Here is a 12,422-nt window from a genome sequence, read left to right as displayed (position 1 = left end):
CAAGGGTTTTTTAAGGGTAATACTTTTAATTAATCATGACTCCCATATATATAACCTAATATATATATATATATATATATGTATATATATATATATATATATATATTCAAAGTTAAAAACAGAAGAAATTAGCAAGTTAATAGGGTTTTTCTTTAAAATCATTTTGATGATTCTAGAGTCTAGAAATATATAATGATATTGTGATCCCTTTCCACATGTATCTAAAAGGTAGTAAAATCCCACAAAGATTTAATTAGCACTTCTGTAACCTTTCAAAAATCCTTGCATGAAAAGTATGAACAGCATATGAAGTACTATAATTAACATTCCAATAATTGTATATTTCAATTTGCTTTTCAATTGTTAGCTTTCCAATATTTGAGAGTGTGTGATATCACACATCAGGTGGGATAATTATTATTAGGCACAAAGAAATATTTAAACTAAAATTGGTCACATTGTCTGAATTTAATTACTAATGGCATTTGTGAAGAATTGTTCATAAAATGTGTTTTTATGTTGAAGGTCAAACTAAATACTATTTAATATGTTTTCTTTTATTTATTTTTAATAAGAACAGGGAATGAAGAGGGATCATTTTGACTTAAAATATACTTAATAAAAATAAGAAAAATTAAATTACATATTGGTTAGAATACACACATTATTAAATCATAAATGCTTTCCTATTGAATCTGGATGATTATGTAAGGCAAAGATTTTTAGCTTCTCTTGCTTATACTTCATCTATCACTGTGGAAAGAACTTAAAGCACGATGCTAGATAATGAAAAGGAGACACTTTCAAACAAAACTGCATTATCTTATCTGAAAAAATATAATTTGCTACTTAAAAATTTTTTCAATTTCTAGATAACATTAGTTTTGCCAATATATGACACTGATATATCTCTACACAATAATTTAAAAATAACAACAAAAAATATATATATATATAGATAGATAGATATATAATTTAATTCATCCATACTTTACTTAACAGCTAAAAACAACCATTTCATTCTTTAAAAACAAATGAAAAAGAAAGAAAACAACATCAAGTTAAGGAAGGCATATTTGAGGATTAGTTCATTTGTAGAAAGTCATGCCAGATTAGCATGAATTGGAATCCAAGCTTCAAATCTTTGTTAAATTTGTTATATTAAGCAAGATTCTTTTCCTTTGGGCTTTAGTGATCTCATTTTTAAAATAAGAATAAGAATAGAATATATTTTATAATTTATTATGAGTATTAAATGCATTAATTCATGAAGTGATTAAAATACCAATTATGCATTGTTAAGTTCCCACCAAATAATTATTTTAATCAATGACTAATTTTTAATGTTGAATTATTAAAAAATAATAAAACTATAAATAATAAAACAAAAATAGTTTTGTGCTACTCTGAGAAATATCTAGAGGCAGAAAAATAGTGCTTTAAGGTATTTGAAAATAATCATAAATAGTAAGAAATGCTTATGCAATAGGAATTTAATTTTAAGACATAAAATTTAGTTCAAAAGGTGAAAATGTAATGCAGACTGTATAAAGCAAAGCAAAACTCAAAGGGAATCCTCCTCAGCCTCTCAGAACATCAGAGAAATATTTCTTGGGCAATTAAATTTGCTGGGTAAGGAGGAAGACCACCACCAACAACAACATATAATGATTTTTTATATTCACTTGCTTTGAAAGAGATTTTCTTTTATAAGATAATATCCTAGTTTGGGATGTTACAAGCTTAGAGAAAAAAAATAAATTGAGGTCCTAAACATGAAAGTATTAACTTATAGAATGGTATGAATAAGAAAGAGAATGCATGTTACTGAAAATTATAAATTTCAGGCTAAAAGGCTAGGTCAGGGCCAGAGAGTATAGAACGTATGCTTGATCTGGTAGTTGTTGAGCAGCTACTGGTGACTTCCAAATTAATGAATTACATGGTGCATGTTGGATCTTTATAGAGTAGATAGCCAACCAAAGGATGGCATGTGGAAGAGTGAGGTTAGGGCTCAGGAGAAGAGAAGGTAGGAAGTCATGACTCTACATCAAATTATTCATGGTCAAGATCTGACCTGGCCTGAGACTGAAAATTGGAATGAAAAAGAATAAATTAAAATGCAATGCACAAAGGCCATAGATCAGTATATACTTCTTCTCAGAGCTGTCCTAAGTCTCTGTAATTCTTTGACATCTAAGAAGGTCTATAACTTTTTACATATTGTAGTGTGTTACGAAGATAATTTAGTCATTTGTGTGTTTTTTTTTCCATGCTGGAATACATCTCCTTATAATGTTACTTTGCCTCCTTCTCTGGCCGAACATCTGGAAATTTGTCACTGAATCTTCAGAATGTTCAAGGCTAGGTGGGGCAAGTGGTTCCTAGCAACAAGCCCCCAGATTACAAGGATCTGTATTAAAGTGCACTTCTTCCAGGAGTTTATCACTGTCCACCCTCAGCATCTAACAGTTCTTCAAAAATCAATTATTCCTGTAGACTGGTGGTTCCAGTAGCTTCTGCGTCAGGTAAGATGGTCTGTATTCTATGTATTTGCTTCTATCTCTTTCCAGTTTGGGATTTTGGTGTTTTTGGTTTGTTGTTGCTGTGACTTCAGGGACATGATTCTCAATCCCTGTATATGGCAGGCCAGAATCCCTGGTCTATTTTTGAGTAAGGATTTATATTTCATTGTTTTATTATATATTCTTATGAATCATTTCTCTTTTCTTCAGGAAGTAATGTCTGAGTAGCCTGATAACTCATAAGATATAAACCCTCAGAGTGATACTGAAGTGGGAGCTCTTTTACTCAGAGGTCCTTATTAACTAGTAGGCCACCTTGGAGGTTTGGTCGTCATCTAGCTGAATAATATTTTAAGATATTCTTTGTATATGCTTATTCTTTCTGTATATTATGGTGATAATAATGAGTAAGTAACCCAGGAAAATTTGTCTTCTTAGTTGGTGCATCTTTGGTGACCAGAGTACAATAGGGTACATTTCTTAAGATTTGTGGACATAATACCTTTATTTTCTGAAACAACAACAACAAAAAAGAATAACCTTTCCTCACTTATTTCTTTTTCAATATCCAAATCTCAGCATCTGGTTTACTATGTTGTTAGATGAATATTCTCTTCATTTTCAAAAGTAATGGGACAAGACATGGTGAATATATGAAAATTCTGTTAGATAGTATTCTGCATTTTCACTGTGATTACAATGGGTATATGATATTTCTCCAACACCCATGTATTTACTTTATCTTAACCTGGTAGGGTAAGCATTATTCTTTATAACAGAAAGGATGGGTATACTTCTTCAGAATTGTTTTTTTTTCAGACTCAAACAACACTCACCTACTTAAACAAATCTTTAAAATTTCTCAGAGTTCACAAGGTTCTATATATAAATCTCTTATTGTGTGAAGGGATGAGCTGTGACTTATCCCCCAACTATCTATAAACTGAACTCCTTATTTACAGATACTTCAGAATATAGGTATATTTTGGGATAATTAAACTGCATTTAAGAGGAGTGGGGTCATGAGGATGAGCTCTAACCTGATATGACAGGTACGCTTATAAGACTAAGCTGTCAGGTCACAGAAACAAAGAAGCAACATAATATGAAGATTCAGAAATAAGACACAGGCCAAAGAGAGAGACCCTCAGAAGACGCCAACCCAACTCATACCTCCATCTTGGATTTCCAAGCTCAAGATATGTGAGAAAATAATGTTACTGTGCAAGCCACACTGTCTGTGAGACATTTTTATGGAAGACTGAAAAGATGATATGGTGTTCATGGACAGTGAGAGCCCTTCCCTTTTGTCTCTAAAGGGAGGTCTCAGGTTGAGGCTTGAAAGACAAATAAAAGCATACATTACAAAAAGAAAAAAGATGTCTGAGTTTTAAGAGACATTGACAAAGAACTTAATGAACAATTTAAATGAATTTGCCATTTTATAATGAACATTCTAATTTAATAATTGCATAATTAAAATATTTTTATTAAACTAATAAAGACATTGAACCAGAACAAAAATAAATCCATCTTAGATTTATAGAGATCCATCAGAATGTTAAGTAAGCTAACAAATATAAGATATGAAAAAAGTCATGATTTTGAAATATTTTGAAGTATTTAGAGAAATATTTTAAATTGAAAATTTTATGGAGACATTACAGAATTTAATTGTGTGCAAACAGTTTAACTGACTACAAATAAAAAGAGCATTAGATGCTAGTCTTTGACTTACTTTTGTACTTTCTAAATATTAAAAACAGTTTCTCCCTGACTTGTAATTTCTGTCCACCTTCATGCATCATCCAGAGTCCCTGGTGAAAAACATAACTTTGAATTCACACCAGTGTTTATCAGTTTTCCTGAGCTCTGTCCTAGAAATTTTGATTTTAAAATTTTGACATAGGACCTTAATTCTTCATTTTAAAATGCATAATCTGGCTTGGGAGGCTGAGGCAGGAGGATCAAGAGTTCAAAGCCAGTCTCAGCAACAGCAAGGCACTAAGCAACTCAGTGAGACCTTAACTCTAAATAAAATACAAAATAGGTCTGGGGATATGGCTCAGTGGTAGAGTACCCCTGAGCTCAATCTTTAGTACCCCTTCCAAAAAAATGCACATTCTGGATGATTCTAATGCAGATGACTATATTGCCATTACTTAGAATTATTAAAGCTACAACAAAAAATTTAAAACTGGTGGGGTTTGAAATGTCATAAAAGTAAAAGGGAAATCAGTGGAGTAGAAGAAGTGAATTGAGAGAGAGGGAGGAAGTCCAGGAAAAGAAAGGAAATACACAATGAAATTGACCAAATTATGCTATGTACACATATGAATACACAAGAGTGAAGTTCAATTATATATATATGATATATATTTATAGTACCATTTAAAAAATCTATAAATAAATAAAAAGACAAGTACAGAAGAGGAAGGCAATCAGGGGAAGGTGGAGGGAAGATAAGGAGGAAGTACTTGGAATTAAAATGTAGCAAATTATAGTCCATGCCTGTAAAATTATGTCAAGAGAATTTCACTATTATGTATAACTATAATGCATTAACAAAAACATTAAAAAGAAAAGTTATACAAATCAAAATTTTATCATACTGATGTGGTTTCTTTAAGAACATACAGAATTTGGACTCCACAGATTCAAGTTTCTGATGATTCAAATAACCACAACATTGAAATTCAACATTGGAGATAATTTCACTTTTTGAAACAAGAATAAAGTGTAATTTTATGTTTTCTATTACTTCTTAGACTGATCTATGAACTGAAAATAGCAGATGAGTTTGTTTAAAATTATCATTCACTTAGAGTTGATAATAAAAAAAAATAACTTGTCAGGCAGAATTGTGCATTCTTCTTTAGATTATTAGAGACTTTTCTATGAAAAACAAAGAGGTATTAAATTATTTCCAAGGATGAATTGTAGTACAAACACTATTTCCAATGGTGTGTATCTAAGTATATTTGAAGAAGAGTCACATGTATCTTTCATTATGTGAGCCAGCGTGAAGATTTTAATCGTAACATTGAGTGTGCATCATAATTCAGGCTAATTCAGAAGTAGAAAATATACTTCTTAGAACATGATAAATATATTTATTTGTCAACAAAGTTAAAAGCAACCAAACTTCTGTTAAACAAAAACCTACCTTATAAAGATTTGCTTCTTACTATGTTTTCAATTATTTGAGTGATACACGTGCCCACTCATGTTCCGCATACACTTTATCTTTTATAAAACATTTATATTTTGTTTATTTCACTTTCTTTGGATCTTAGTATGGTACAGAGATTAATCTGATGTGATAGTAAATGACAATATTAACATTAAATCATTTTTATATAAAATTATAACATTTAAAGAATTTTTATGTCTAACAATTTGCACATTTTAAACAAGCATAAATTTAGCATGATGATTAATATTTTTATATGAAGAATCACAACTCATTTTTCACTGATGTTAATTCTGGCCTAGGTAATAACATAGAATGCACCAATCCTTAATTATTTCTCCCCATTTCTCCTTCCCATTTCCCAAAATTAAAATGCTTAGGTCAGAGCTGACATGAATGAAACTGAGAATAAAAAAAAAAAAAAACACAAAAAAACTAAAGAAACAATGCACCAAGAGTTGGTTTTTTGAAAAGATAATTAAGATTAATAAACCCTTAGTCAAACTAACCAAAAGAACTAGGAGAAGACCCAAATCAATAAAATTAGAGGTGAAAAATGAGATATCCCTGCAGACACTTATTATGTACAAAGGATCATTAAAAACAAATTTGAAAATTTGTACTCCAGTGAATTAGAAAATCTAGAAGATATTGATAAATGCCTAAGCAAATTTGTGGTAAAAATAGTAATAAATGCTGTGGGGATTTGGAGATAAATACACTCATATACTGTTGGTGGGGCTACAAATAGTACCATGAGTTTGAAAAGCACTATGGTGGTTTTTCCAAAAACTAACAATGTAAACACAACATGACCCAGCTATTCCACGAACTGGTTTTTATCCTACTGCACTACAATTGTACAAGACATCCATATTTATAGCAGCACAATTTACAATAGTTAATCCATGAAACTAAACCAGAAGTCTATCAACAGATGAATGGATTAAAAAAATGTGGTGTATACATACACAATGGAGTTTTACTCATCCATGAAGAAAAATGAAATCATGTCATTTGTTGGTAAATGGATGAAATTGGAGAACATCATGCTAAGTGAAATAAGCCAGGCCCAGAACATCAATGGCAAAATATTTTTTTCTCACATTGTAGATGCTAGACTAAAAACAGGGGGCCAAAAAGAAGGTTGGGAATCCCATCTAAATAGAAGTGACATCAGTATAGAAGAGAATGAAAATAGATAAGGAGGGAAGAGAGGTAGGGAAGGGGAAGAATGGGGGTTAAACTGACAAATTATGCTATGTACAAAGATGAATATACCACAGTCAATTTCATATTTATGTTTATAAATAAAGCACCAATTTTAAAAAACTGTAAATAAATAGAAGGAAGACTGGTCTAGTAGAGTAAAGGAGCAGTGAGAGGGAGAAAGACATGGAAAGAGAAGTACTGGGTACTAAAGGGGAGCAAGCTATATTCCATGCATGTATGGTTATGTCAGTTCAAACCCCAATATTTTATATAACTCTAATGCACTATCAAAAGTTTCAAAATACTTATGTATACCTATAAAAATGTAACTAAAATCTGCAGATTTAATTTAAATACACAAAAATAAAACAAGATAAAAATATCTGTGTTTATAAGAAACAGAAACATTAAGCCCCAGGGTTTTGTGACTTTTGGGACAATCTAGGTGGTTCATTAACTCCCTTTGGAGTATGGACTTTTTGTCTTGGAGCTAAGAAAGACATGGTGGGGGGCATTAGTTTCCAGAACAAAGATCCCTGTTGAGCTTAACTGTGCCCAGTGAATCAGTAAATGTGCATATTCTATTGTCTGTGCTTCATAAATTGAGTTTCCAAAGAAATATAATAATATTTAAAGTGTGCTGCGACCAGATTAGTGTTCATAGCAGTTCAATTCACAATAGCTATGCTATGGAACCAACCTAGGTGCCCTTCAAAAGTGAATGAATAAAGAAAATGTGGTACATATACACAATTAAATATTATTGAGCCATAAAGAAGAATGAACTTATGGCATTTTCCAGTAAATGGATGGAACTGGAGGCAATCATGCTAAGTAAAATAAGTCAATCCCTAAAACCCCAAAACTAAAAATTCTGTCTGAAATGTAGATGCTGATGCACAATAGGTGGTAAGGGGGTTTGCAAGGAGCAGTGTAGGTTCACCTGCTTGGGGGAAGGAGGTGGACGGAAGGTAGGAAGGAATAAAGAATGGGAATGGGAAAGACAGTAGAATAAACTATACATAATTTTCCTGTGTTCATATGTGAATACAGGGTCAGTGTAACTACACAACCTGTACAATTAAAAAAATGGGAAGTTATATTCCATGCATGTATATGTCAAAATACATTCTACTATCATAAAAAGAACAAAAAAAAAATTAAAAAATAAAGTGTGCCAAGGATAAATCTCTTAATAATGCCCTCTTTTATCTCCTTTTCTAAATCATCTCATTTCATAGCCAGCTACTTAAGGATTGAACCGTGACATAAATCATAAGTCTTTCCAGTTCCTGATAGCACTTTGTCCAATCTTATTTGACCTACAATTAAATAATGTCTTAAGATGAAATCATCTTCTGTTAAAACATCTGTCTCAGGATTTGTGATCTTTCAAGAATTTGAAAGCAAATATGATAGAAGCAGTTACATGTTCCCTGGGCACATATTAGAAGTTGGAGAGATATGCTTTCATTCCTCACTGATTTTGTATCCTGAAGTTGTCTGAGGAACTATAAGAATGTAAAGAGTTGGGGTGAAGGCCTAGTAAAGCAGAGCAAGGAGAGAGCCAAACTGAATGCATAGCACATACATTGTTTTCAATTATTCACTTTGTTACTTCCCAAGATGTATAATTAACCATTTGTGTATTTTACTTTTTAAACATGTAAATATACCACTACGGAATTTGTCTTGTTCAACCTCCTATCACCAGCAAGTGTCTATTTCCAACAAAAATATGCAGCAGATTTTCTCAGTAAATGACTTAATTCAAGAATATTTTTTTCTTTTATTATAATGAAAGGAAGTCATATATTACTGCTTTAGCAAAGAAACATCAAAAGAAATAGATCAAATGACTGTTTCTGTGGGCACCATCTTGGCTGAACCTTCCTTTGTCTCAGAAGGAGAAAGTAAGTCACAGATTGTTGTGTCAGTAGTGACAGCCAGCTGGCACTGAGCTCTTGAAACATGTGATCCTACATGCTGCTTTGGAATAATGGAGAGAAAGTCAGTGTAAGAGGGTCAGATATGCCTTGAACAAGATCCAAAACCTGTGTGGCTTTGAAATGCAGGCATTAAATGGTCTTATCAGGCATGGGAGATCAATAAATATTATCTTTTTTCCCAGGACCACATTTTTTCATTACAATTTTGACTGTGTTCCTACCACAGATCAAAAGGTAGGATGGATATCAATTTTAAGTTATATTTTTGCCTTTATTGACCTAACTTAAGTGTATATTTTTAAAATATGGTATCATTACACTCAGATGCATTACTCATTCTAGGGCACCCAATTGCAAAAGCAGGATCTGCACATTCATTGTACAAGGTAATGTAATTAAAAGTTCATTTTGTACTATTGTGTATGATTGTCTTGAATCCATTGGTCCCATTTCACCTTGAGAGTCACTAACGCAAAATGCCGCCTGATCTATGCTTGTTGTAAATCTTTTATATTTTAATATTTTTATTTTTAAAAAGCTACTCCTTTTCATTTTAATTGACTTCCTTCTTCCCACACTAAGTCTACAAATTCTTGCCACTTTGCTATTAACACAAAAATAAAATGAAAATTCCTTCCTAAGTTCTTACATGACCACAGATATTTCTCTAATATTACCTCTTCCCACTGCAACCCTCCACAATGTTTTGATCACATTATTTGTTTGACTTTTCGGTTTTTTTTTTTTTGTTGTTGTTGTTTGTTTGTTTTATTCCTTTTTTGTCCCTCTAATCCAGCATTTAGGTCACATCTCAGAACCTCCCTTTCTGGGATACCCTTTTTTTTTTTTCACAATATTAATTCTTCCTATTCAAGAACATGGGAGATCTTTCCATCTTCTAAGGTCTTCTTCAATTTCTTTCTTTAGTGTTCTGTAGTTTTTCTTGTAGATGTATGTCACCTCTTTCATTAAATTTATTCCCAAGTATTTTTTTTTTAGGCTATTGTGAATGGGGTAATTTTCCTAATTTCTCTCTCAAAGGATTCATCAGTAATGTATAGAAATGTATTTGATTTATGGGTTTTGATTTTATATCCTGCTACATTGCTGAATTAATTAAATCTAGAAGTTTTCTAGTGGAATTTTTTGCATCCTCTAAGTATAGAATCATGTTGTTGGCTAATAGTGATACTTTGAGTTCTTTTTTTTCCTATTCCTATTCCTATCCCTTTAACTTCTTTTGTCTGTCTAATTGCTCTGGCTAGAGTTTCAAGGACTATGTTGAATAGAAATGGCAAAAGAGGGCATTCCAGCTTGTTCCAGTTTTTAGAGGGAATGCTTCCAACTTTTCTCCATTTAGAGGGATGTTGGCCTTGGGTTTAGCACTGATAACTTTTACAATGTTGAGGTATGTTCCTACTATCTCTAGTTTTTCTAGTGTTTTGAACATGAAAGGGTGCTGTATTTTGTCAAATGCTTTCTCTGCATCTATCATAATCATATGATTCTTATCTTTTATGTCTATTGATGTGGTAAAATTGGTTTCTTTATTTCTCTATGTTGGACCAAACTTGCATCTCTGGGATGAACAACACTTTATCATGGTGCTCTATCTTTTTAATATGTTTTTGTATGTGATTTGCAGAATTTTATTGAAAATTTTTGCATCTATATTAATCAAGGGTATTGGTCTGAAGTTTTCTTTTCTTGATGAGTCTTTGTCATGCTTTGTTATTAGGGTGATATTAACTCCATAGAATGAGTTTGGAAGGGTTCCCTCTTTTTTTTTTTCTTGGAATTATTTAAGGAATATTGGTTTTAATTTTTCTCTGATGGTCTTGTAGAAATCAGCCAAGAATCCATCTAGTCCTGGGTTTTTCTTGGTTGGTAGGCTTTTGATGGCATCTTTTATTTCTTTGCTTGAAATTGATCTGTTTAAATTGTGTATGTTATTCAGTTTGGGCAGACGATATACATCTAGAAATTTGTTGATATCTTTGGAATTTTCTATTTTACTGCAGTATAAACTTTCAAAGTAGTTTCAAATTGTCTTCTGTATTTATGTAGTGTCTCTTGTGGTATTTCCTTTTTCATCACAAATTTTTGTAATTTGAGTTTTCCCTCTCCTTCCTTTCATTAGGGTGGCTAAGGGTTTATCAATTTTTTTTATTTTTCAAAGAAACCACTTTTAATTTTGTCAATTTTTTAAATTGTTTCTTCTGTTTTAATTTTATTGATTTCATCCCTGATTTTAATTATTTCTTCTCTTCTACTACTTTTGTTCTTCTTTTTCTAGGGCTTTGAGATGCAAGGTCAGATCATTTATTTGTTGATTTTTTTAAATGAAAGAGCTTAATGCTATCAACTTTCTTCTTAGTACTGCCTTCATAGTGTCCCAGAGATTTTGATATTTTGTATGGGAGTTCTCATTTACCTCTAATAATTTTTTCATCTTCTCCCTGATGTCTTCTGTTATCCAGTCATCATTCAGTAGCATATTATTTAGTGTCCAGGTGTTGAAGTTGCTTCTACTTTTTTATTTTATCATTGATTTCTAATTTCATTCCATTATGGTCAGATATACTGCAGGATAGTATTTCTATTTTTTTTTTGTACTTGCTAAGGCTTGCTTTGTAGCATAGCATAGGGTCTATTTTAGAGAAGAATTCACGTATTTCTGAGGAAAAAATTGCATTTGCTTGTTGATGAATGAAATATTCTATAAATATATCTGGTAAGTCCAAATTATTGATTGTATTATTGAGATCTATAGTTTCATTGTTTAGTTTTTGTTTGTAAGATCTATCTAGTGGTGACAGAGGTGTGTTAAAGTCACCCAGAATTATTGTGTTGGTCTACTTGATTCTTGAAATTTAGAAATGTTTGTTTGATATATATATATAGATGCTGCATTGTTTGGGGCATAAATATTTATGATTGTCACATCTTGTTTATGTATGATTCTCTTAAGCAGTATAAAATGTCTTTCTTTATCCCTTCTGATTGACTTTGATTTGAAGTCCACTTTATCTGTTAGGAGGATGAAACCCTTGCTTGTTTACCTGGTCTATGTGAGTGGTATAGTTTTCCCCATACTTTCACCTGTGGGTGTCTTTTGGAATAAGATGAGTCTCTTGAAGGCAGCATATTGTTTTGTCTTTTTTTTTTTAATCCAATATGCCAGTCTATGTCATTTAATTGATAAGTTTAGGCCATTACATTCAGGGTTATTATTGAAATATGGTTGTATTCCAGGTCATTTTGTTCTGTTTTTGCTTTTTTATCTTGACTTGGTTTCTCCTTTGATTGCCTTTTCCTTTAGTGTAGTTTCTCCCTTTGCTGATTTTCATTGTTGTTTTTTTATTTCCTCCTCATGGACTCTTTTGCTGAGGATATTCTGTAGTGCGGGCTTTCTCATTGTATATTCTTTTAAATATGGTGTCTCGAGATGGAAACAACCACTTTCAGAGATGGGGCTGAAAATGTAGGACATAGGATGGCTTTGGGCAGCCTGTTAAAAGATGAAACATTGTGGCATGTGGT

This window comes from Callospermophilus lateralis, chromosome 2, assembly GCF_048772815.1.
Source record: "Callospermophilus lateralis isolate mCalLat2 chromosome 2, mCalLat2.hap1, whole genome shotgun sequence".
Classification (NCBI taxonomy): Eukaryota; Metazoa; Chordata; class Mammalia; order Rodentia; family Sciuridae; genus Callospermophilus; species Callospermophilus lateralis.
This window is presented reverse-complemented; position numbering follows the sequence as displayed.